A 25,438-nucleotide genomic window follows, 5' to 3' on the forward strand; every position below is an offset into this window, starting at 1 on the left:
TTATCAACAATAAATCCTTGATAAATATTTGCTATTATTATAAATTTTATGGGCACACACTTTTAGGTAAGAAAGGATCAGACTAACAATATTTTCAAATGTATAATTTTAATATAATCTGTGATATTTTAGCAATTGAATGACTGACATTCTTTGATATTTTATCCAAGCATACAGAAATAAGACATCCTAAAAAGAGGAAAAAATGGCAAATGGTATTTCCTATTTATATCTTTAAAAATAGCCTTAGTGAGGTACAAATGTACACACAAAAACTGAATGTTCTCGTATATGATTTGATGAGTTTTGATATATGCATATATCTGTAACATCACTATCACAATCAAGGTAGTAAATATATTTATCACCTCTCAGAATTTCTTTGTGTCCCTCTGTGTTTTTGTGTTGTTTATGTGATGAGGACTTTTAACATGAGATCTATCCTAAGCACATTTTTAAGTGCACAATACCATACTATTGCCTGTAGACACTGTGTGGTACAGTACATCTCCAGACCTTATGCATCTTGCATAACTGAGACATTATACCAATTAAGCAACAATTCTGATCTATACTAGATCTTCACTCAAATAGTCATGTAAGTATTCCAACTTCATTAGCTAAAGTGCATATGTTCCACAAGCAGGTACTTTTCCAGGCAACAAAAGATTTATCAGGGGTTATTCATGCCTTTATTGTTTCAACACAAATTTATAGCATTACTGATATGAGAAAGTCACTTTTTCAGAAACTGTAACACAGCAGTGAACAAAGCAGACACGCCCTTGCTTTTATGGAACTTATGTTCTAGTGCTGAGAATTAAGTAAATAAGATGGAAATGAATAAATGAGATATTTTCACAGTTATATATACCATACAATAGAGGAAGAAGAGAGAAACTAGAGAAGAAGTGATTTACGAGTTGTCTCTGAAAAATTTCTCCAGATGTAGGATAAGCAGCATGTAGGAGTTTGGGGGACAGGGGAAATACGTAGCCCCAAGATACTAACAAGAGTATCATTAATGCATACATGATAGATAAAACCACTGGACTAGATAAGACAGTAGAAAGAGAAGAGACAGAGCAAAGAAGCGATCTTATCAACTTTGTGAATGCAGAAGAGCAAGGACCAGAAAAGGGGACATGAGAGGGCATGGTCTGTGAGGTAGAGAAAAACTATTAGTGAGAGTTCTCAATGGAGTGGTCACTGAGTCCCTGTTTCTGAGAAGTGGAGAAAGACCATGACAGGTCATTTGTTTTTGAAATTGACATTGTGAAAATTTGGGGGATTTTGTTAGCGTCAGTTTGAATAGAGAGGTAGCATCAGTCAGACTATGAGTGTTTTGAAAAAATAAATGAGGACACGAGAGCAAATCTAAACAACCATCAAGGAGTTTTACTGTGAAAGGGGCAAAGAAAAAGGCATTGGCTGTGAAGAACTGTAGTTTAAAGGAGGATATTTTATAAGAAGGAAACAACACATAACTATGCTAATGATTATTGATTAGACACACAGAAGTTGAAGATCCAGGAAAAAGAGATATTTTCAGCAGAGTCTTTGAGCAACACTGAAGTATAAGATTCTGACTACGAGTAGAGAAATTTGCCTGAGTTACAATGAAACCAAAGTGAAAAATGAAGATGGATTGATATACAGGTAAATGGATGTATTTGTTCATGGAAACAATCCCTGTCTGAGTGCTTCTATTTATATTTATTTATTTATTCATTTTTTATTTTTTATTTTTAAATAATTTAAGACCTATGAGAGAAGAATAAGGGGAGAGCAAATGCTGTGATAAACTGAAGTGTATAAAAAGTATCATATTATATGCTACATACCAGGAAAATGAGAAAGCATTTTTAGGACAGTTGTCAGTATCCCATTTGAGATTTTTCATTATAAATTAAAAGTTAACCCAGACTGCTCAGTTTCATGCTTCTTCAGTAGGATTTAGCTACCTGAAATAGATGGCTATGTATGTTGAATGAGGCTCTTAAGTTTTCCCAAGGAAGTAGAAAAAGGGAAGAGAGATGCAAAGAAGTTAGGTATTTTATCAGAAAGAGAGACTTTAAGAAAATAGAAACTGTGAGAAGTATTTCAAACAAAGGTGATACTGAAGTTAAATGGCTAAATGGCAAAAAAAAAAAAAAAAAAGGAAACTTTAATGTAATCCAGAGTGTAATAACTACATAAACCAGTTGCCCTAAGGCTGGTAGGAGACAAAAGAAAAATGATGTTTTAAGAATTGACTGGAATGGAGTTCTCCAAAGCTTGGTGCTTGAAGTAATGGGGGTGCTCATTGTGTAAGTGGAGTCGGCCTGGGGCTCAGTCTCAGTGTGAGGAACTGGCAAGGACTTGGCTCCCCACTCCCGCCCCCACCTTCTCCTACTTTCCCATTTCCATCAGAGCTACTGATTGGTAGAACCTAACTAACAGGAAGTTAGCAAAGGCATTTGGGAAATGAAGTTAGCAAACTCCCAGCCCCAGTATCACAGACGAAAAAAAAAACATACGTAAAGATTTTAATTGACACTTTCTGGTATTTCTCTTGTGTTTCAACAGGAGGTAACTCCTGAGTATAACTATGTCCTATGTCAAAGCTTTTCATAATTTGTACTTAATTGCTTCATTTAAGACAATGGAAGGAGTAAAAAAACACAATACCAGATATAATTCTTGACCTCCCAGGAGGAAGCTGAAATGTCATTCTAGAACCTTTTTCACCTTCAAATGAATTTTTCAGGGATGTTTATAGCAGAGATGAGGCTGCCAACATTAAAACTGTGTTGATTCAGTAGGAACTTAAGTCAATGCAAGCACTTTTATTGTCATGACAAAGGAGGGTATTTATCCTTGTAACAATTTAAACTCTTTCTCCTTCATTGTCATATTACTTGTCCTTGAAAAGTCTTCATGTTGATTCAGTGGTGATTTTAATTTTATGGCAAACACAGGGTTGTAGAAAAATTCCAAATGAAACAAAAATACTTATAGGAATAGATTATTCCATACATATGCTTAAAGAAATTAAGTAAAGTTTAGCTGATCTATAATATATTCTTTATTGGAAGTTAAAATGACTTATTTATTATGTAAACATGTAGTCATACATTTGGTTTAAAGAAAGCATATTGATGCAGGCACTTATGATAGACGAGTTATATAAAAAATTATATTTTCCCAATAAGATGGAAAAATAAGCAATTACCAGAGAACAAATATACATTAATCAAAATTATAAAACAATTGGACATGGATTCAAAATATCTAAACAGAAAAGTTTTAAAGATAAAAATATTTAATTTTCTGTTATTTTTCTCTAACCATATAATGATGTTAGAATGATAAACCCACTTGTTCCCTCAGATGACTAGATACTAAACTCGAATAAGTCCTTCTAAAAGAGCTGAAAATTATGATAAAATTTATTTTCAATATTTTAACAACCTCACTTCATTCTCTTGTCTTCCAATTTTTCAGCATCATTTACTTGGACCCCCTGAAACTTTACAAACTAATCCAAACCCAAGTTAAGCAGTATTTTTAAAAGTTCTGGCCAGGCACGGTGGCTCAAGCCTGTAATCCCAGCACTTTGGGAGGCGGAAGCGGGTGGATCATGAGGTCAGGAGATCGAGACCATCTTGGCTAACACAGTGAAACCCGTCTCTACTAAAAATACAAAAAAAATTAGCCGGGCATGGTGGCGGGAGCCTGTAGTCCCAGCTACTCGGGAGGCTGAGGCAGGAGAATGGCGTGAACCTGGGAGGCGGAGCTTGCAGAGAGCTGAGATCGTGCCACTGCATTCCCGGCTGGGCGACAGAGCAACACTCCGTCTCAAAAAAAAAAAAAAAAAAAAAATTCTGAGTAGGGCCCTGGTCAAAACTGTCTCGTCCTATTTTTCGAACCAAATACTTGTGGAATACATAATCTTAATAATTAAACCCTGACTTGTAGTTCTTAATGTAAGAATGGAGTTCCATCATTGCTTTGTGCATATTGTGCTTGATACTCCATTCCAAAGAATGAGATGGTTCCTTTTAATTTCCATTTGGAGGCTAGAGACCAACAAAACTTTGGGCAGTTCTACAAGTTGCTTTTCCACTTACTGGATCATCAAACAAGACAATTTTTTACTATCTGCTTCCCTGTTCTACATATCTGCTAAGATAATCCTCTCCTGTTTTGGGGCCTACTGTGTATTGCATATCTTGCCAAGTAAGTACTATCGCTCACTTGCCAGGTGAAACTTTCTTCTCCTCTGTGATGAGTAACATATGTCAGGTTATAAGCCCGTTCCCCCTACTCCCAATCTCACTTTTACCTCTTAGGTCTTAAAAATGTTTAAATAAATAAATACATAAAAATAAATACAGTGCTTGAGACGTTATTGCTTGAGAACTACATGCATCTTAGAAATAAATTAATGGTTTTCTAGACCGAAAACAATGATTAACTTATTTTAATATTATTCTAGAATTCAGAGTAGATTGTTAAAGAATGATAGATTTCTCTTGAGCAATAATTGGGGACCTATATTACATGTTGCAGTTATTGGATGCTGTGTTATACCTCTAAGGTTTGTCATCTTGTCATAATGGCAGCACTGATGAATGTGAAATCAGAATATTGAAAGTTCCTTCGAACACGTGTGATGGCATCAACTGGTTATGGCATACATTATCTAGCATAAAAGAAAGAACACACCTTCCAGGTGGAACAGCACTGTGCTGTCTACTGTGGGTGGTTCTGGAGTAGGTCTTGCCAGTAGCTGTCTGCTCTCACCCTGTGACCTTTCTTTATATGCATAGTCTGGTATCCACCCTCTCTTCTGGCTACTCACCACCATCCCTGATAAACATCTTTATAGTTATTATACTTCTTTTTTCCTCTGACAAAGGCTTTTTTCTGTCCTGCTTCAACTTCTTTTTTGGTGTTTCATACTCACACCACTTCTGGTTACTCCAAGGGAATTATCAACATTGGTTTTATTAAAGCAATGTTTGAATTAGCCACTGATCTGCTCCTGTGACAACTTGCGCATAGAACCATGACTGAATCAATCATGTGACTTCAAGCTAACTTTAAGTATTTCCCATGTTCCAAAGCATGGCAACTTTTAGAAGCAATGACTAGTATTTATTGTATTTAAAGGGCATTTACATTGATCTTGCCCTCTCAATTTCAATGTGTTGCTTTTATTTTCAAATGGCACTTTTTTTTTTCTTCTTTTAAAGTTGTTATGATCTGTATGTGGGCTACTTACAAAGTAAAACTTTAATTATTCTAAACTCTACATCTAAGAATTTTCTACCTCTAAATGCTAATGATTATTAATGTTCTATTGAGAGTTCAATTTTTAAATTCATCTAATAATCTGATTTCAATTTGGAGATCTAATACTTTATTCACATATATTATTAACCTTTTGTTTGAATTTTGCTTTATTGTTAACTGTAAGAAAATAACACTTATACATTTGTAAACTTCTATATCATAGCTATTTTACATATTCAACCCAATTATTTGCCATATGAAACCTCCAATAATTTTCAATTCAAAAGGCAGAGTTTTAGCAAAGTTTATTTTGGGTTTTTAAAATTATTTTCAGTCTTTCTCTTTTTTAATGTTTAAATTCCCAGGGGATTAAATTCGTTAAAATGAAGCTCATCTTCAATTAGCAAGAAGAACATATATATGCTCTTCATTAAAATCCCCAGGTATCATGAGTAGCAGTTCATTTTGGGTTTTCAGATACTTAAAACCTCATACACATTTTCTGATACTCCATCTGGCATTAGAGTGTATTCAACTACAGACCACTTGAGTTAGTAGACTTCTGAAAAGCTTGATATCAGACATTAATATTGGGAACAACTTTCCTTTGCTGTTGTATAGACAAGTGCATTATTTAACCTCAAATACCCTCACAACAAGAAAAATATAAAAGATGATGAATATTATCTATTCTGTTAAACTTGCTAAACTAATAATTAGAAGTCTCTTGAAATTTTCAATTTAAACAGTGCTTAAATACCTGCTAAAGTGAAAACAGAGGTGCAGAACAATGTTTTAATATTTATCTCAAGAAGTAATATTTCTATTTCACTCCCCAGCTACAATGCTCTCCTCATTTACATAGCCATTGAAATATATATGTTATAAAAACAGTGATTATGTGATACTTGATGGCTGAGAAAAGTTTCGTACATCATTAGTGCCCTATAAATATTTATTGAAATATTACATACCTATTCTTAAAAATTGTAAAGACTAAGGTAATATGATTTGTTATTTAATCCATTGATTTATCATTGCAGGCTAGCCCCAATCAAAAAATAGGATTTTTTGATTCCTAAGCAGAGTCAGAATTTTTCATGATAAACAGATTAGTTTGTTATACTACATATTTTTAATCTAATCATGTTTATCTAATCATGAACATCTCTGAAATAATGGAGTAATCTTCCATACAATGTTAAGTACCAATATCTGATGAATCATTGTAAATTTATGGCTAAAGTCTCCTCTTTATGTAGAAGATGAAGGACTTGACAGTAATAGATATCTAGATATAGCTTCAAAGAAAAAATGGCAACTTTTATTATAATGTGTGCTGGTCTTAAGACAACAGTCATTATGCTGGATTTTTCCATCAGTTAACTTTATTTACCAAATAGATTCAGAGTTTGATTCTATTTCATGCTTATACATTGTGACCTTCAGATTTCTCTAGCCCACACCCTATTATTTAGCATAGATAAGGGTGCTAAAGCCAGCCTACTGATACTCTTCCTCCTGCATTACTTTAGTTGGTAAACAAGTGAATAAATTCAGTTGATTCAATAGTATCTTAGATCATTTTGTGCTGCTGTTACGGAATACCACAGACTGGATAATTTACAGTGAACAGAAATATTGACTCATGATTCTAGAGGCTGGAAAGTCCAAGGTAAATGTGCTGACCTTGGCAACGGCCTTCTTGCTATATCATCTCATGATAGAAGGTGGAAAGGTAAGAAAGGGTGAGAAAGAGAAAAGGGGCTGAACTTACCCTTTTGTAACAAAACCACTCCAGCAATGACTGTATTAATTCATTCACTCTGTGCTCCAGGCCTAATCACCTCTCATTAAGCACCACTTCCCTACCCTGTTGTATTGGCAATTAAGTTTCCAACACATGCTATTTCCAACACATGGTTTTTGCTTCAAACCATAGCAAATAGTGAAAAGAGATCTAATATGTCAAAATAATTGCACAAGCTGAGGGTTTTTTTCTTGATTAAAGTCAATATAATTATTGTAGTTACTAAAAATGTCTATTGTATTATTGTTGGTTTGCAAGTTAATTTTTTGAAATATGGAGAAAAAAGTATAGATGTTGCTTCAAAGTAAAGTTAGAGTTGGCATTGATTGCTATAATAAAGACAATTTGTACTTTTTGATTCATAATAAGTGCCCACAAATTTCATGAGTGCTTTTCTGAATGCAAATGACTTTATTAAAATGTTATTTAAAAATTATTAGATGCTATGTAAATTCAGGGATATATAAGGAGGTAAGGTAGAATGCAAATAATACAAAAATACTATAATGAAATAGATAAATAACCGGCCTTTTCATCAGAATGAATTGGCTAATTGGAAAGATAGTCAACTACTGGATAATACAGGTGGAGCTAATACACAATTGTTTCATGAAATTGTCAGGTAAATCAAGGCAATCTAGTCAATGGCCTTACTGAGAAAGAGTAGAACCTAGCATGAAGACTGGAAGGGTAAAATTATCCTGAGGTCCTGTTGCAGATTCAAAGAAATTTTACAAAAGAAGGGGAGCTTTTGTCCTTAAGAATGTATGTTAGAGACTTACAGTGTTATACATACATACATATATGTGTATATATATATGTGTATATATATGTGTGTATATATATGTGTGTATATATATGTGTGTGTATATATGTGTGTGTGTATATATATATGCACACACACATAACATTTTATATAAGAAAAAATATATATATATAATTTTACTTAAAGTAAAAAATGAAATACTAATCGTCAGAAGGGTTTGAGCCAGAGCTACTCCATTCTGAATGAGGGCTAGGAAAACGAGGCGGAGACTGGGCTGCATTCCCAGAAAGTTAGACATTCCTAGCCTCTAGGTGTTTATCGTTAAGGGAAGAAATTAATAATATTTACTAAACAGACCCAGACTTGGGAGTGTCCAGATATCCCAATATCTGGCGAACAAAGGCATTCCTAATTTTGTTTTAAAGATAATAATATTGATTCTTGCAAAATATAGTAATTTAGAAAATTAATTCTTTATCACAAACCCTTGTAGCAGAGTACATCTACCCATATATACAAGCATTGTACCTCCGGTGGATGCGTTCCTCCTCTTACTTTCAGGAACTACCTGCTCTGCCTATGGAGTAGCTGTCCTTTCACCAGTTTTTCTTAATAAATGTGCTTTTGCTTTGCACTGCAAACTCACCCTGAATTATTTCTTGCATGAGATCCAAGAACCCTCTTTTGGGGTCTGGATTGGGGCCCCTTTCCTGTAACACTTCTGCTGACATTAAGACATTCTTAGTTCACAGAGATAATTATACATAAATATTTTTCCTTACTATTGATAATGTATTTTGAAAGTAAAATTACTTTAGAAAAGTTGAGAGTACTTATGTTATTGAAGATATTACAGATGAATGTTGAATTTAAACTATAATCAAATATAAGTACCTGCATAGAGAAGTTTATATTTTAATATAGAATAAAATTTGTTTATAATTTTATGAGTGAAAGATAACTATAGAGAAAGATGAGTTCTGTATTTTGAGTTTTAGAAAGGATACTTTAAAATTCCAAATAATGACATACAAAAACAAATTGATAACAAGCAGGAGATCATGAAGCCATTTAAAATAATTGTATTTTCTAATAAAATAGAGATACATATTTAAAATATCTACAAAATATATGTTTCAATTAGGAATATTAAATTTAAGTAAACATGAAATATATACATTTTTATAAATTTACTTCTATGTAAATATAGTAATAATACTTACCATTATTGAATACTTTCAATGAACAAAGCACTTTTAAAAAACTGTTAGATATAAGTTCTAAATTTTTCTTCAAAGAATCAGTGTCAGTATGTCCAATTCTTTGTCTTCCACTTTTAAATTTAACTTCCTCATAAAGCAACCTTTTTCGATTACCTGCTCCACTCTGACTCATTCCGATTACCTGCTCCACCCTGACTCATTCGGATTACCTGCTCCACCCTGACTCATTCGGATTACCTGCACCACTCTGACTCATTCTGATTACCTGCTCCACCCTGACTCATTCGGATTACCTGCTCATTTTCCACCCTGACTCATTCCAATTTCCTGCTCTGCCATAACCATTTTTCCCACCAAACCACTCACCCCATCACTCTCTTTAAATCAGCCAATCGGAATTAGTTTAGCCTGTGCCGTCTAACCCTAGCCAATAAGGGAATGAAGAGCAGCAGGGGCCACGTGCCTCAGGGATAAGAACCCCTTCCCCTCCCTTGTCCAGGAGTGCGCTCACCATTGCTCCATCTGTAAGGGCGCACCCTTCTATAGAAGTACATTGCCCTGCTGAGAATTAAAAAGGAAATTTTATATTCGAGTGCTATTTCTTTTGAGGCACCGAAACTCTATTTATAACAAAACCATATATATTCCTTATTTTAATTATAATTTTACAAGTCTGGCAAGAAATGTGCCATTGTCCTCAATTTTCAGATGAAGGCATAAAGGCTGAGAGCCTTTAAGCTAGCAATGTACTGAATAAAAAATCAAACAAAGTTCTTTCTGACATTAAGGACTACATTTAACCACCATTTATACAAAAAAGTGTAGAACAAATGTAATGTGTTTGTGTGTATGTGTCTGTGTCTGTGTCTGTGTTTGTATTTTTTTCTTCTGTGCTCCTGGGTTTTCTGATTAGTGTGCATATTACTTAAGAAGTTTTGCTCCTTGGAATGAATCTGGCCATGCCTGGCACACTATAATCCATTTTATCAGCTTCATGTAGATAGGTTTAGTGTGTAATTCTTCTTATTCCTTCTTTCTCATGTGTCTTTTGAACAACAAGGACCGAGTAGTGATTTACCTTTATCTTCTGCTGCAAATCTTTAGAGTTGGTGAAAAATTGGTTCTTTTCCTGTTGCCCAATTGAAAGGGGTATGAATTCAAATCGCTTCCTAGTTTAAATTGGCTTTTCATTTATGGAGTCCTTCCTCACATATTTGTCCTGGTTGATGGCTGAGATGTTTCATTGCTAAGTGCTTTGGCTTTCTTCAGAGGAAAAGCGCTAAGTGCCAAGTGTTACAATTAATATTAAAATGAGGTTCATTGGGTTTTAAAAGATGATTTAAAAGAAGCACAAGGGATTGCATAAGAAAAGCAACATATGGCTCTTTGTATTTTATAGATATGTTTTTCCATAAGGTGGACATTTTTCAGTATATGTAGTTTTTATAAGGGAAACATAAAACTACATATAAAAACATGTAAAGAATTCTGAAATATTAGAAAAAACACGTTACTTTTCGTATTACACACATTTTAATTTTAATCCAACAGAAGTTTCACTTTGCTCTATTTTCTAGCTTTAATAACTGATCAAACATATAATTGACTATAACTGTAGCATTAATAGTTTTGGACAGTAAGAAGTGTCTCATTGTTCTTTAAATGCAGCAGTGATGCAGAATGAGGCAGTGAGAAAAACACCAATATAACAGCAACTGTTTCATAATGCTCTAGAAGTAGTAAAAATAGTGCTTATTTAATTCTGAGTTGCATTTGTTCAAGATGGAAATAACTTCCTACTATACGAATACAAAAGAAATGCATGTTGTTTTGAATTATTCACAGTTTATATAATGACATGATATTTTATTCAATCTTATGTTTGTAGTTTTTCAATTTTGTCAACTTGTACAATAATAATATGGTTCTTTAGAAGAAGACATGAATAAATCATGGTCACTCCATATTTTTCTAAAGAAATTATAGTTCATGATTTTATGATAAAAATAATATAAAATGTACTTTACTTTAAAGTATAAGATAAATACAGTTTCAGTATGCATCTCTTTTTCCTTATCTGCTTACATATCCATCAACCTGTGTGTAAATAATTATTGCTATTATTTCTAGCTGTTTCTTCAAACAAAATAGATCTCTAACCACTGAATCACATGATTCATGACATCTGAGAAGCAATTATAACTTTCCAGAGAGAAAATGTCAAATAAAATTACAGGTACTATAACAAACATTTTAATGTGATATTTTAAATTTTTAATCTAATCAAGTCATTGTAGGGGCCAAGGGAAAACTTCACACTCTGAAGTTTTGCTGAAAGATCAATTCACAAAAGGCAGATTCATAGGAGAAATGGCATACAAATTTATTAGCATGTATGGAGGAGAATCATGGAATGATTGCCCAATATCCCAATGGGGTACATACACCTATATATCCTACTTCTAAGGGGGTAGGGGATTCAGGAAGTGTGGATAATTTTAGAGAGGTAGTAAATGATTTTTAGGGGAATTAAATGGGCTTGAAGAACTTACAATGGCATGGGACAAAGTTTGTTGGGCGCACTGAGCAGATAATGGTTTGTGACAAAAGTCTGTCCAGGTTTGTTGACAGATTTCAATCTTTCTTTTTGTGATCTGAGTCAATTGATGAAAATTCAGGGAAGGGACCAGAGGTAATTGTTTTCTTCTTTGGCAGATCTGAACTTTAGACAGATAAAGAAACTTTAGAGAACAATTTTATCCTGTGCTTTAGGAGAGACAGCATTGAGAGACCAGAAGAAGGAGTGAAGGTCAGAGAGACCTTGAAAAGACTTCTTCAGTTCAGCATGTCAAAGTGCCATGGTTTGGGATATGTGTTTCTGAGCTTCAATACCATATTCATAGTACTGTCTTAAAAATGTTTAAATAAGATGCTTTTCATAAAATTCCATCTGTTGGACAGATAAATATTTCAGAAATATATTTTATTTATTCAAAGGTATTTTATTATTTTGATGTAATGTGAATCTCATTTAAAAAAAAACTCCAAAAACACAGTAGATTTTGAGTGTATTTCATAAGCAAAAAAGCAATCATATGAATTTGTGTAGAAAGTAAATGTAAGATAATGATTTTGTAGTGGATCTTTTTTCTTTTCCTGGATTGAATATTTATGACGCATATTGAAACAGATCTCCATAACGTATTTTTAAGGGGAAAATTCAACTTAAAATAATTTTAAAAACATTTGACAGATGATGAAATCAATCAGCAGATAACATACCCACATAGGCCACGATACTTCTATCAAATGTTGCTAAGAGAAATTAATACTGCTAATGGAAATAAGAAAAGATTTTGATAATTGTAAGTGGTAAGCATCATTATAAAGTAAAATCTTCAATATTTTGGTTTAGCTTATTTTTAACAAGCAAGCGTAATTGTTTTACTTAATTGATCTCTTCAGCTTTCAGTGTTGCATGACTAGCTGTTCATCTGAGTAGCTCTGTTGTTCATTCCTGCATATTTCCGAGAGTGTGTGTATGTCACTACCCAATACGATGCTCTGGTTGTTCACTAGTGGGGGAGAATAAAACATACCACCCCTAAATATCAGGGACTATAGAGGTGAAGGCAATTACAAAGAAGCAGGTAGAGAAAAACTCTGTCATCCTTCTATATGCCTAAAAGCAAGACATGGATATACAAAGACAGAAGATATTCTTCCCTGTGACCAAATGCTTCCAACAGGCAGAACAAAGGTTAGCCACTGAAGAAAACTTTAGACTCTTACAGGATGATACCAGAGGAATCTACATTAACAAGCTTTACTAACTAGCCATTATGTGCCATTTATTTGCCTTCCCTTGATTTGCTACCCCTAAAGATTCCTTTTCCTTTGTCTTGTTACTTCTTTACAAATTTATTGTTGTTGAAGATGACATATAACCTGGATTGCAAACTCACCTCTTTGAGAACTACTCATTCTCTGGGTGTGTCCCATATTCAGAATTTCCTTGATGTATGATAATTCAACTTATATATATATATATTTTTTACTCATGATAGTGTGAAAACAATAGGTCTTCAGTGGGCTTCTTGATGAAACAAATAACATCTGGATAAACCCATTATAAGTTGAAAGTTTTGACTTACGATATTGAAAACTTACAAAAGGTTTATTGGGACATAAGAGCATTGTAAATTGAGGAACATCTGTACATACAAAATATGCATGCTAATAAATTTAGGCTTGTTTATCTCTTGTTAATCTGTCTTTTGTTACAGGAGTCCAGTCCAACAAATAATTTATGAGACCAAAAGAAAAAAATATATTTCCTCCTCTACACTGTTTAATCTGTTTAATGTTCAGTTGCAGAAACATATTTCTAAAAGTACATATTCCCAATGGTAATGTGTCATTTACAATTATTAATGAAGTCATCTATTGGTTTAAAAAGCAAAGATTCAGATATATATGTTATATTAAATCAAAGTAAAATCATTTTCTATATTCTTCTTCCTGGCAGTATTTCCAGAAATAAATTATAACACTTTAAAGACAAATGACTATTTAGTAAATCAGATAATTTTAAAAATATTCTTCTTTTGAGAATGCTGCATATGTGTCCACATGCAAATTCATTCAAGAAAATTTACCAGATATTATTTTTATGGTGCTGTGTTTTTGTAGTTTCTGCTTTATGAGACATATATGTACATGTATATACATACACACATATATATATGTCTTTCAAATATGTAATGAGTATTTAAAATTTATTTATGAAAAATTGAACAACCCTCTCCCCTTTATATATTCACTGTTTTTTATCCATGTTTAATGTTTAATACCCCAAATTTATCTTAAGCTTATTCTTTATTATTCAAATCAAGTCAACACATTGGTTGCTTAAACAATATATAAAAAACTTATCTGACAGCTGTACAAACTGTAAAAAATGTTATTTTATTTATGTGTGTATTTGTTTACACGCATTTACTTCCTAATTGAGCCACAAAACTTTTCATTCCCGTAATATTATCCATGGGGAAGGCAGGGGCATAGAGAACCAGAACAGGTTTCCGTATTGCAGCTCATAAACATTAGTTACAGTGAATGAATAAAGACTACTTGTCATAAAAACTCTAATGTTTTTCTCTTGTAAATTTGCCAGATGTTGAGTCACTTAATGTGGGAGGTTTAAAATTAATTATTCAAATCATTTGTCTGTCATTACACTCTCTGGTGTCACACAAAGTTGTGGTTGATAAATGCAAATGGCTAAACATCTCTTTATGAATGTAAACTTAAGGGCCTTTTTTAAATACATGGAAGGAAAATGAAAAAAAAAACAATGTGTACTCTAGAGAGGTCATTTAGACAGTATTCTTGAAGCATGTAAAATATTTCTCAACTTAGTAACTAATAACCTTTTATAATAGAAAACATAATCTCTTAAACTCACCTTTATGTGTCACAGTGAAATTAACTGTGATATGAGGCCAGGAAAATAGCAGAACCATTTGTGTCACATTTAAATATCTTTCCTAACTTAAATGAGAAATCACTACAAATATCACAGCCTAATCAGTTATTGCCATTAATTTCAGATTACATTTCATATTAATTATAGAAAAATTAAAATTACAAAATATTAATTGGAAAATATCTTAATACATTCTTTAAAAATGTTTTCTTCATTTGTGTAAATGCATATAAAGGTACCCAGATGAGGATCTTTAAATAACTCCTATATGTATTTTTTCCTTTACTTTAAATTTTGATCACTTTTTTGGGGAAATGTGATTCAGATAATAACATGAAAAAGTACCTTTTCCTTTCTCTTATAAGACAAAATGCTAGAGATGCTTCCAGGGAGGCTTACCCCTTTCTTTTAACTACGACTTTATGTGAAATTGAAATCATTAAATATGAAGCCTTTATAACTTTCATAGATACAAGGGCCACATTGTCAATAATAAACTCAACTACATTTTCTGCTCTTCCTTGGAAAACAAAATGCAAATAGTTGGGGTTTCAAATCAACTGATGACAATTTACTTACTATTCTCTTTTTACAGACTTTCAAGTCACAGAACTACAGGTTTCTCACCAGTTGCTCTTAGTCCCTTAGCTTCCATTAAATTAAGTGCCTGAGATTTTTTGAAACTCATAGAGCTCACTTTCTTTTTCTCTCAAAAACGGAAAATGACATTAACATTGGAAAATAAAAAACAAAAACTGCTTAAGAGGCAATCCTCTAGGAACCCACTGAACACTCTGTCCCTATATTTCTATTTCTGGAACACAAAGAGGAACTTTCTCCTAATAAAACATTTTAGGACTTACTCAACTCTATCCCTGAAAACATATGGTCCCAGTGCACCACTGCCGTTGATCACATTCATCAGTATCAACAATTAAAATACAGATAGATGAAACAAAAAGACTTCCAAATACTAAACAATACCTTCATGCCAGAAAGCCATTCAGGAAATCAAGGCAATTATTGAGGATTACCCCAAGCAAGGGTAATCATTTTATACACTAGGCAATTTAATACACCAATCCTACCAGTACAAAATTCAAATAACTGATTTGGAAATTTGTCCAAGACTTTTCAGACATCAATAAAATTATAATACCCCACCATCCTGTTATAAGTAACCCACACACATTTCTACCAGCCATACCACCAGATAGTTAGGCTTTCTTTGTGACTGACCTCTGCAGTGCTTTTCCTAGCATCCCAGTTGATCCAGATAGCCAGTTTTGTTTTGTTCTTTTTCCTTAACCTGGGAAAGAAAGCAATATATCTGAACTGTAATGCCTTAGGGGTACATTGAAAGACCCATGTACTTTCCCCAAGTCTTAAAAGAAAACATAGCAGATTTGGAATTTCCTTTGCATTCTCTTCGTATTGCATATGTGAAGGACATGACTTTGTTCTCCACCCTAAAGGCCTCCATAGAGAAAAGCCTCTAACTATTAAAGAAGTTAACCACCAAAGTCCATAAAGTCTTTTAAAAAAGAAGCTACAACTCTCTGTCTTCCATAAGTAAAATATTTAGAACATTACAATTCAGGACAGAGTCTTTTGATTGATCTTCAAAGAATAAAATAAATCTTGGCTATTCCTACCTGTGTTACCAAAAGACAACTCCAGTGAGTCTTGGGATTACCAAGATAGTATTGGGGGTCAACAACCAATACTCCAAAATATGGCCCTTTGACATGCTGAACTGAAGAAGAAAACTTTCAATGTCTCTCTGATCTCCGCTTCCCACTTCTGCCTCTCAATCCTCTGTGTCTCCCAAAGCACAAGATGAAGTTGTTCTCTGAAGTTCCCTTATATGCCTAAAGCTCGGACATGCCAAAGAAGAAAACAATTGCCTCTGATTCCTTCCATGAGTTTTCATTAGCTGAACTATTATCACAGGAACAAAGATTGAAGTCTGTCTGTGCACCTGGAAAGACATGTTACAAACCATTGTCTGCTCTGTGGGCCCAACAAACTTTGTCCTAGGTCATTGTGTGTTCTGCATGCCTATTGAATTCTCCTAAAGATGATTTACTACCACACTAGAAGCATTAACACTTCTCCATCTCCCTTTCTCCTAATAAGAAAGATATATAACCATCTTGTATTCCATGGTGTGGTAATCACTCGTGATTTTTCCTCTGTGCACATTAATAAACCTGTGTGCCTTTTTTCCCCTATTAATCTCCCTTTTGTCAGTCTATTTGCAGCAACTTAGAGGTTGAAGAGGAAGTTTTCCTTTGACCCCTACAATAAATGTAAACAATGGACCCCAAATGTATCTGTCATGGCTCAGCCTCTATATTCTCTCTAAAAGCTGACCATCCCAAACTTCTACAATGTCCTAAAGAAGTCTCCTCCTCTTTTGAGCATTTTAAGGAGAGTCCTATTGAGAACCCTGCATTAGAACATCCTACTTTTAACCTTTTCTGTTCCCTTTTTGTTTATGAACCAACTGGAAACACCTTAGTGATTCTTCCCCAAAGTACGGACACCAAGAGCAACCCCTCAAATATTACAACCAACAATTCAAATCTGTGGAGAAAATACTCCTATGCTGTATGCAAGCCATTGCAGTCACTGCATATTTATTAAAGTCAATTGAACAGTTAAGGATAGAATCTGTTAATTATTTATGTCTCACTCTATTGAGGCCCTCCTCAACTCTCATCATACCCAACTTGTCTCTTGCGAGGAAACTCATTTCTTATGAAATGGTATTATTATCACCCTGTACTGTAAATGTTAAGGACTACAATTCTTTGAATCTTGCCACTTTTACTTCTTCCTTCTGACAAGATGCCACATGACTGTGTACCCCTAACTGATAACTTAGAAACCCCCAAACAGGACCTATAGGAAATCCCTGTTTTAAATGCTGAACTTGTCTGGTTTACCGAGGGATCCTACCTTCAAAATAACTCAGGGAAACATCTAGCTGTCTATGTTGTAGCCTCACTGTTTGAAAACATTGAAAATGATCCCCTACCCAACACCTTGTACTGCTTAACAGTCTGGTCTTTTCCCTCCTCTTAGTTGACAATTTTAACATACAAAATAAATTGTCAGGCAATTTAAGATGAGTCTATAGCTATCCCTCTTCACATATAAATTCACTTAAAATACGTATATCTCGCTGCTTCTCTTCTTTTACATTTAAGTTAAAGAGCGAGAAAATTAACCTGATTTTACCTAATCCATTTATGTTTTTAAGTCAATAAAGTATTGAACAATTATTCAATGAATGAGAAATAAGCAGATGTGAAACTTAGTATACCGAAGATATAATATCATATCAAAATATGGGTGATTGAAAGTAAATGCAAAAGTTACTTATGCTCGATAAAATGTTAGCAGAGTAATCACTGCCTTGGTCCACATAAGCATAACTACAGACTTGTGCCACACAAAATATTTAAAAGTCACTCCAAGGTAGGATCATAACTATAATGAACATTCAAAAAATTAAGGTTCTGTTGAAAATAATATTTTCACCTTGTCTGCAGGCAATTATTTGTAGGTACAAAAAGGTGCTGGTAAATATTAAAATTTGCAGTGCATTTTGAGGCTGCAGTTGTGAATAAGGAAGATTGGAATATTATATTTTAATACTCAACAGATTAACACCATTTCCTTTAAAGATTTGTTTATCTGCAGACAAAATGTTACTAAGATAATCATTTGTTACTATGAATATATTATAACAATATGTCTCCGTTAGCCTAAAGCAAAAAGTTTACTTTAATTAAAACCTGGGTCTTATAATTAAAACATCAAACACTACATATGCTAAGTTATCACACCACGTACAGTACTAACACATGGACTGTTTGAAATTTTTAACCAGAGTTGCTGCTCTGGTCTTCAGGGTTTATTGAAAATCCCTTGAAAAAGAACTGTTTCATCTCTTTTGTGCAAATGTACAGCTGGCATTTATATTTGATAGTTTTTAAATAAAACATATTACAAGAAAAATATATTAAATTTTGGATTTAACCTTAACGTAATTTGAAATTTTACAATGACAAATGGTTATTTTTAAAGAGTGACTTCTGCAGAAGATATAATTAGTCAGTTTTTAAATTATTTAAAATATTTTATTTGCTACTATTGGAAGTCTGGATAAGTTGGCTTTTCCAAAGCTCTACAATTTGGGCTCTCTTGATTCCCTTTTCTTATTGCCTGCAATCCCCCTACTTATGTCTTGCTAAGCTCAGCCTAGAATAGCTAACACATACTTTAGCATTATCTCCCCTTAGAACAGCAGACTTAATATATAGTCCAACTTGGTGTGACTTCCATGTCATTATAAGTGACAGAATTATGAAGCATTAATTTCCCCATTAATAGCATAAGTCACCATTTCCCAGACTCAGATAGGTTTCCTCACTGCTGCTACCTAAGAGCAAATGAAAATCCTGCATATTTTAGGTTATTGTAACAGCAGCACACCCCTTTAAGTAACTACGTATTAATTACAGTGGCTGTAAGCAAATCAATTTTTTTAAACAAAGGAACAAATATGTGAATTTCACTCAACTAAGGTAACTTTCCTTTTGCCTCCTGAAAACCTACATTACTTGTGTTTTATTTCTATACTGAATTATTAAATTTTCTCATAATTGAATAATAATGTAGAAAACATACTACATAATGAAAAATAAATATAAAACAATCAGGTGCCCATCATACGCAATTAATAACATTGAATTTTATAAAATCTCACTAATAAATAAAATTCATTAGAAATAACACTTGATTTTCTTACGGTGATGGTGATATACTTCCCTTTTCTTTCTTCTTTTTTTTTTCTTTTTGTTTTTTTGAGATAGAGCCTCACTCTATCACCTAGACTGGAGTGCAGTGGCATGATCTTGGCTCACTGCAACTTCTGCCTCCCAAGTTCAAGTGATTCTTGTACCTCAGCCTCCCAGGTAGCTGGGATTACAAGAGTGTGCCACCACACCTGGCTAATTTTTGTGTTTTTATTGAAGAATTTCACAGTGTTGGCCAGGCTGGTCTTGAACTACTGACCTTAAGTGATCCTCCCACCTCAGCCTCCCAAAGTGCTGGGATTACAGGCGTGAGCCACCATGTCTGGCCTGTACTTCCCTTTTCATAAATCGTTGCGAAGCAGAAAATGTTCCCCTGTCGTTTCTTCAGTGTCTCCCTGCTCAAACCTCTAGGGTGAGCATGAAGACTGAAGACGGGCAGGTTGTGGGGCTCCGACCCCATGGTGGTGTCTAGGGGCGAATGCTTACAGCTCCTGAAGCCCCAGTGGGCTGTTTTGATGTCTGCAGGTTGCTTGTGTTCATCAGCTCAGTTACACCCTCTGCCTTATTGCAAGGACAGAGGGCTTTCTGTATTCCCGGGTTCTTTCCTTAGTATACCGGAAAAATTGGATCACACATGGGCTGGGAGAATGAGTGCAAAGTTTTATTGAATGGAGGAAGCTCTCAGCAGATAGATGGAGAGCCAGAAGGGGGATGCAGTGGGAAGGTGGCATTCCCCTGGAGTAGGGCCACTCAATGTCCAGACTCTCCTCTGACCGCCCCAGCCAGATTCCCTTCCACGTTGTTCCACCATAGATGGCCTTCCAGCATCTGCTGATGTCTGCCGGTGTGTTCTTCTGCCAGCATGCTTCTCTCAAGTTCCAGCCACTTGTGTGTTCTTCCATCCATGTGTTTCTTTTGACAACCAGCTGTTTGTGTCTCTAACTGTTAGGGTCTCCGGGTTTTTATAGGCACAGGATGGGGGCATGATGGGCCAGGGTGGTATGGAAAATGCAACATTTGGGCACGAAAACAGAAATATCTGTCCACACATAGGTCCGTGGACACAGGCCTGGGGGTGGAGCTCTAGCCAGGGACCCGTTCTTCTCTACCCAGCATTTCCCTGCCTCCCTCCTGTATCCATTAGAATATATTTTAATTCTTTCATACATTTAAATGCATACCATCTCGAGAATGACTATTTCTCTAACTCTTTAACAACCAACCAAAACCTGAAAGCAATGTTTCACTGTCATTTTAACTTGTGATTTCCTTTATAAGAATAGAAGCATCTTTTCAAATATGTATAAGCCAACTATAATTTTTTTCTACAAATTGCCAGTTCACATCCATTGCTCATTGGATCACCAATAATATTTAATTTATTTACAGCAACTTTTATTTAGAAGAATCAGTCATTTTCTTATTACATCTACTGCAAATGTTTCTATCAATTTTGCCACATAATATTTAATGATTTTTCTTCTGCAGACTTCTTTGATTTTTTTTGTAGTCAAAATTATTTGTCTCAAATTATATAACTATTTGGTTTTCTGTCATACTAAAATTAAATTTATAAATCTATTGTTCTAATGTTTTAATTGATTCACTTTTGTATTTAATCTTTAACATAGTAAAGGGTAAAGAGTGACAAAGAAATAATTGTACCTGATAGATGACAGCTTGTAACTCGCCTAATTTCTCCAGTGTAGGTCATGTGGTTCTCCTACCCATATTAACAATTCACAGAAAATAAACATCTGACTAGAACTCTCTGTGACATAGATAGAACAGAACAAAGAAACCCAAATAACTCATGATCTTTTTAAATTAGAGACTAGAAACAAAGGTATTAGACACTACAAAAATGACTAAACATTCTTATGGTTTCTCAAATGCTTCAACAAGTAAGAAATCCAGCTTTGTTTGGTTACATATTTGTTTTTTGGGTCTTTGGCTTGTATACATCAACTGAGTCGAAATATGAATTCAAAGCGTTTTGTTTTTTTTTGAACTGTCTACCTATTTTATGAACATCTTACTGTAGATGTTTTGCCAACTCTAGAATACAGACCGATATGTATATGATCAGTAGTATATTTAAATATGGTATTAGGGAGTTAACACTAATATCATATTTAAACGTAAAACTGATTGATACTCTGTGAACACTTGGGCACATTGGAAAGAGAAAAACAAACTTTAGTAATCATACGTTATTTTAATGTACCTGTAATTTTTAGCATTATAAAATAACTACAGTGAATAAATAATTTTCAAATGTCTTTGAAAATGTTATTGTATACCTATATATTTTGCCACATGAAATTTTGTAAGGATAAAATGAAATGTGTGCTCACGGGAAAATATAATAAAGTTTCAGGTTTTCTTTTTTCTAGTTTTCACTGGTGAAAACAATAATAGTATATCTGACAAAATGTGCTTTTTTTGAGAAAGAAAAGAGCTTGGTAACTTGCAGAGAGTCTGAGATTATTTGTCTGTAGCTAAGTGAAAATGAGTGGTCAAAAACTGAGAAGATATTTGTATCCTATGTGAGCACTCACCAATGGCTGACCTTAGCAGAGAAGTATTTTAATAATCAAGTGGATGGCATGACCACTTCTGTGGACCCCACTCAGCCTCTTTCCCTAGTGACCTTTGTCATTGCCCAATGAACCCATGAACAAAGTGGCAATGGTGCCAGGGATGGAGGTTACTCATGGGCTCAACAACATGGACTTCCACTCACCAAGGCTGAAGTGGCTACAGACACTGCTGAGTGCCCAATTTGCTAGCAGCAGAGACCAACACTGAGCCCTTAATATGGCACCATTCCTCGGGGTGATCAGCCAGCTACCTGGTGGCAGATTGATTATGTTGGACCTCTTCCATCATGGAAAGGGCAGAGGTTTGTCCTCACTGGAATACACACCTACTGTGGATATAGGTTTGCCTACCTTGCACGCAGTGCTTCCGCCAAGACGATCATCCATGGTCTCATGGAATGCCTTACCCATGATCATGGTATTCCACACAGCATTGCCTCTGATGAAGGCACTCACTTTATGGCTAAAGAAGTGCAACAGTGGGCTCATGGTAAGATAATTCAGTGGTCTTACCATGTTTCCCATCATCCCGACACAGTTGGATTCTTAGAATGGTGAAATGGCCTTTTGAAATCACAATTACAATGCCAACTAGGTGACAACACTTTGCAGAGCTGGGGCAAAGTTTTCCAGAAGGCCATGTATGCTCTGAATCAGCATCCAGTAGATGGTACTATTTCTTCCATAGCCAAGATTCACGAGTCCAGGAATTAAGGGATGGAAGTAAAAGTGGCACCATTCACCACCACCCCTAGTGATCCACTAGCAAAATTTTTGCTTCCTATTCCTGTGACATTACATTCTGCTGGCCTAGAGGTCTTAGTTCCAGAGGGAGGAATGCTGCCACCAGGAGACACAATAATGATTCAATTAAGCTGGAAGTTAAGATTGCCACCTGGACACTTTGGCTCCTCCTACCTTTAAGTCAACAGGCTAAGAAGGGAGTTACAGTATTGGCTGGGGTGATTGATCTGGACTATCAAGATGAAATCAGTCTACTACTCCATAATGGAGGCAAGAAAGAGTATGCATGGAATACAGGCGATCCATTAGAGTGTTGCTCAGTATTACGATGCCCTGTGATTATGGTCAATGGGAAACTACAACAGCCCAATCCAGGCAGGACTGCAAATAGTCCAGAACCCTCGGGCATGAAGGTCTGGATTACTTCACCAGGAAAAAAAAACCAAAACTAAAAACAAACAAACAAAAAACTATGGCTTCCTGAGGTGCTTGCTGAAGGCAAAAAGAAAACAGAACGGGTAGTATAAGAAGGCAGCCATCAATACCAGCTACAACCACATGACCAGCTGTTGAAACGAGGACTGTAACTGTCATGAGTATTTTCTCCTTTTATTAAAAATGTGTTTGTGCACGTATACACCTGTACTAAGATAATATCTTCATTTTATTTCCTTTTCCTTCATGATGAGACATAAGAAATATTGACTTCATATTAGCATTTAAGTATTGTTAACTTTAGGTAACAGTATTTGGGTTGGGGATTGGTGCTTTTCCAGTTGTACGAAGGATAGTTGTATTATGTTACGTGTAATTTTGACCTTATTATTGTCTTTATTTGAAGATTATGTATCATCTCAGGAGATGTGTATAGGTTCAAGCTGACAAAAGGTGGACTTGTATTGGTTAATATTGAGTGTCAACTTAATTGGATTGAAGCATACAAAGTATTGATCCTAGGTGTGTCTGTGAGGGTATTGCCAAAGGAGATTAACATTAGGGTCAGTGGGCTGGGGAAGACAGACCCACCTTTAATCTGGTGGGCACAACCTAATCAGCTGTTAGTGAATATAAGGCAGGCAGAAAAACGTGAAGAGGTGAGACTGGCCTAGCCTCCCAGCCTACATCTTTCTCCCATGCTGGATGCTTCTGCCCTCAAGCATCAGACTCCAGGTTCTTCAGTTTTGAAATTCAGACTGACTCTCCTTGCTCCTCAAGCTTGCAGACAGCCTATTGTGGGAACTTGTGATCATGTACAGTAATACTTAAAAAACTCCATATATAATATATAATAATTTTATATTGTATATAATATATCCTACTTTATATATGTACATATGTATATATACATACTTATATAAAATAGGGTATATAATATATATATCCTGTTTTATTACATATCTTATTTTATATATGGGTATATATTAGGATATATAATACATATGTCCTATTAGTTTTATCCCTCTAGGGAACCTTGACTAATATATAAGGTATTAAGGGAGATTGAATAAGCAGTTACAGAACAAATTAGGCAGAAATGTCCATATCCTGTTCAGGATTTTTACTTTTGTGCAAAATCAAATAAAAGCCATTTCATTCTGTTAAAATGTATTTATATATGGATTTTCCTTAAAAGCATAAGAAGAAGTTTGGAATGCGTACTCTATATGATAAATATATATTTTTTTCTTAAAGAGATTGTTATTGTCTGTTAAGATCATAATTTATTAAATATATTTTAGACTAAAGTTAGAAGCTTTTTAAAAAATTCAATTTTTATTTATGAGGGGTACATGTGCAGGTTTGTTACATGGGAATATTGTATGATGCTGAGGCTTTGTGTGTGGATCCCATCACCCATGTAATGATCATAGTACCCAATAGGTAGTTTTTCAACCCATTCCTCTTTTCCTCCCTTTCTTTTCTAGTAGACCACAATGTCTACTGTACAATGTTTATATCCACTTGTACTCAATGTTTAGCTCCCTCCTATAAGTGAGAACACGCAGTATTTGGTTTTCTGTTTTTGCACTAATTCCCTTAGAATTATGGCCTCCAGCTGCATCCATGTTGCTGCAAAGGACATAATTTCATTCTATTTTTATGGAATTAAATAAATGATGGATGAATAGTATTCCATGGTGTATATGCCATAAATTTTCTTTATCCAATCTACCATTGATAGGCACCTGGGTTGATTCTATGTCTTTGCTATAGTGAATAACACAGCAATTAATATACAAGTGCATGTGTCTTTTTGGTAAGATGATTTATTTTTCCTTGGGTATATACCCCATTATGGGATTGCTGGCTTGAATGGTAGCTCTGTTTTAAGTTCTTTGAGAAATCTCCAGACTGCTTTGCACAGTGGCTGGACTAATTTGCATTCCCTCCAACAGTGTATAAACATTTCCTTTTTTCCACAGCCTCCCAGCATCTTTTTTTTTTTTTTTGACTTTTTAGTAATAGCCATTCTGAATGGTGAGTTTCTCATTGTGGTTTTGATTTGCATTTATCTGATGATTAGTGATCCTGAGCATTTTGTCATATGTTTGTTGGCTGCTTTTATGTCTTCCTTTGAGAAGTTTCTGGTCATGTCCTTTGCTCATTTTTTAATGGGATAATTTATTTTTGCTTGTTGATTTAAGTTCCCAGTAGATTCTGGATATTAGACCTTTGTCAGATACATAGTTTGTGA

The 25,438-nt window shown here is 34.5% G+C and overlaps 1 pseudogene; it reads left to right on the forward strand.

Moving 5' to 3' along the window:
* Positions 1–23,534, forward strand: part of LOC134757548 (uncharacterized) — a 373,989-nt pseudogene extending 350,455 nt beyond the window's left edge.
* Positions 23,535–25,438: the final 1,904 nt, after the last annotated feature.

The sequence above is a fragment of the Gorilla gorilla genome, chromosome 19, assembly GCF_029281585.2.
Source record: "Gorilla gorilla gorilla isolate KB3781 chromosome 19, NHGRI_mGorGor1-v2.1_pri, whole genome shotgun sequence".
Classification (NCBI taxonomy): domain Eukaryota; kingdom Metazoa; phylum Chordata; class Mammalia; order Primates; family Hominidae; genus Gorilla; species Gorilla gorilla.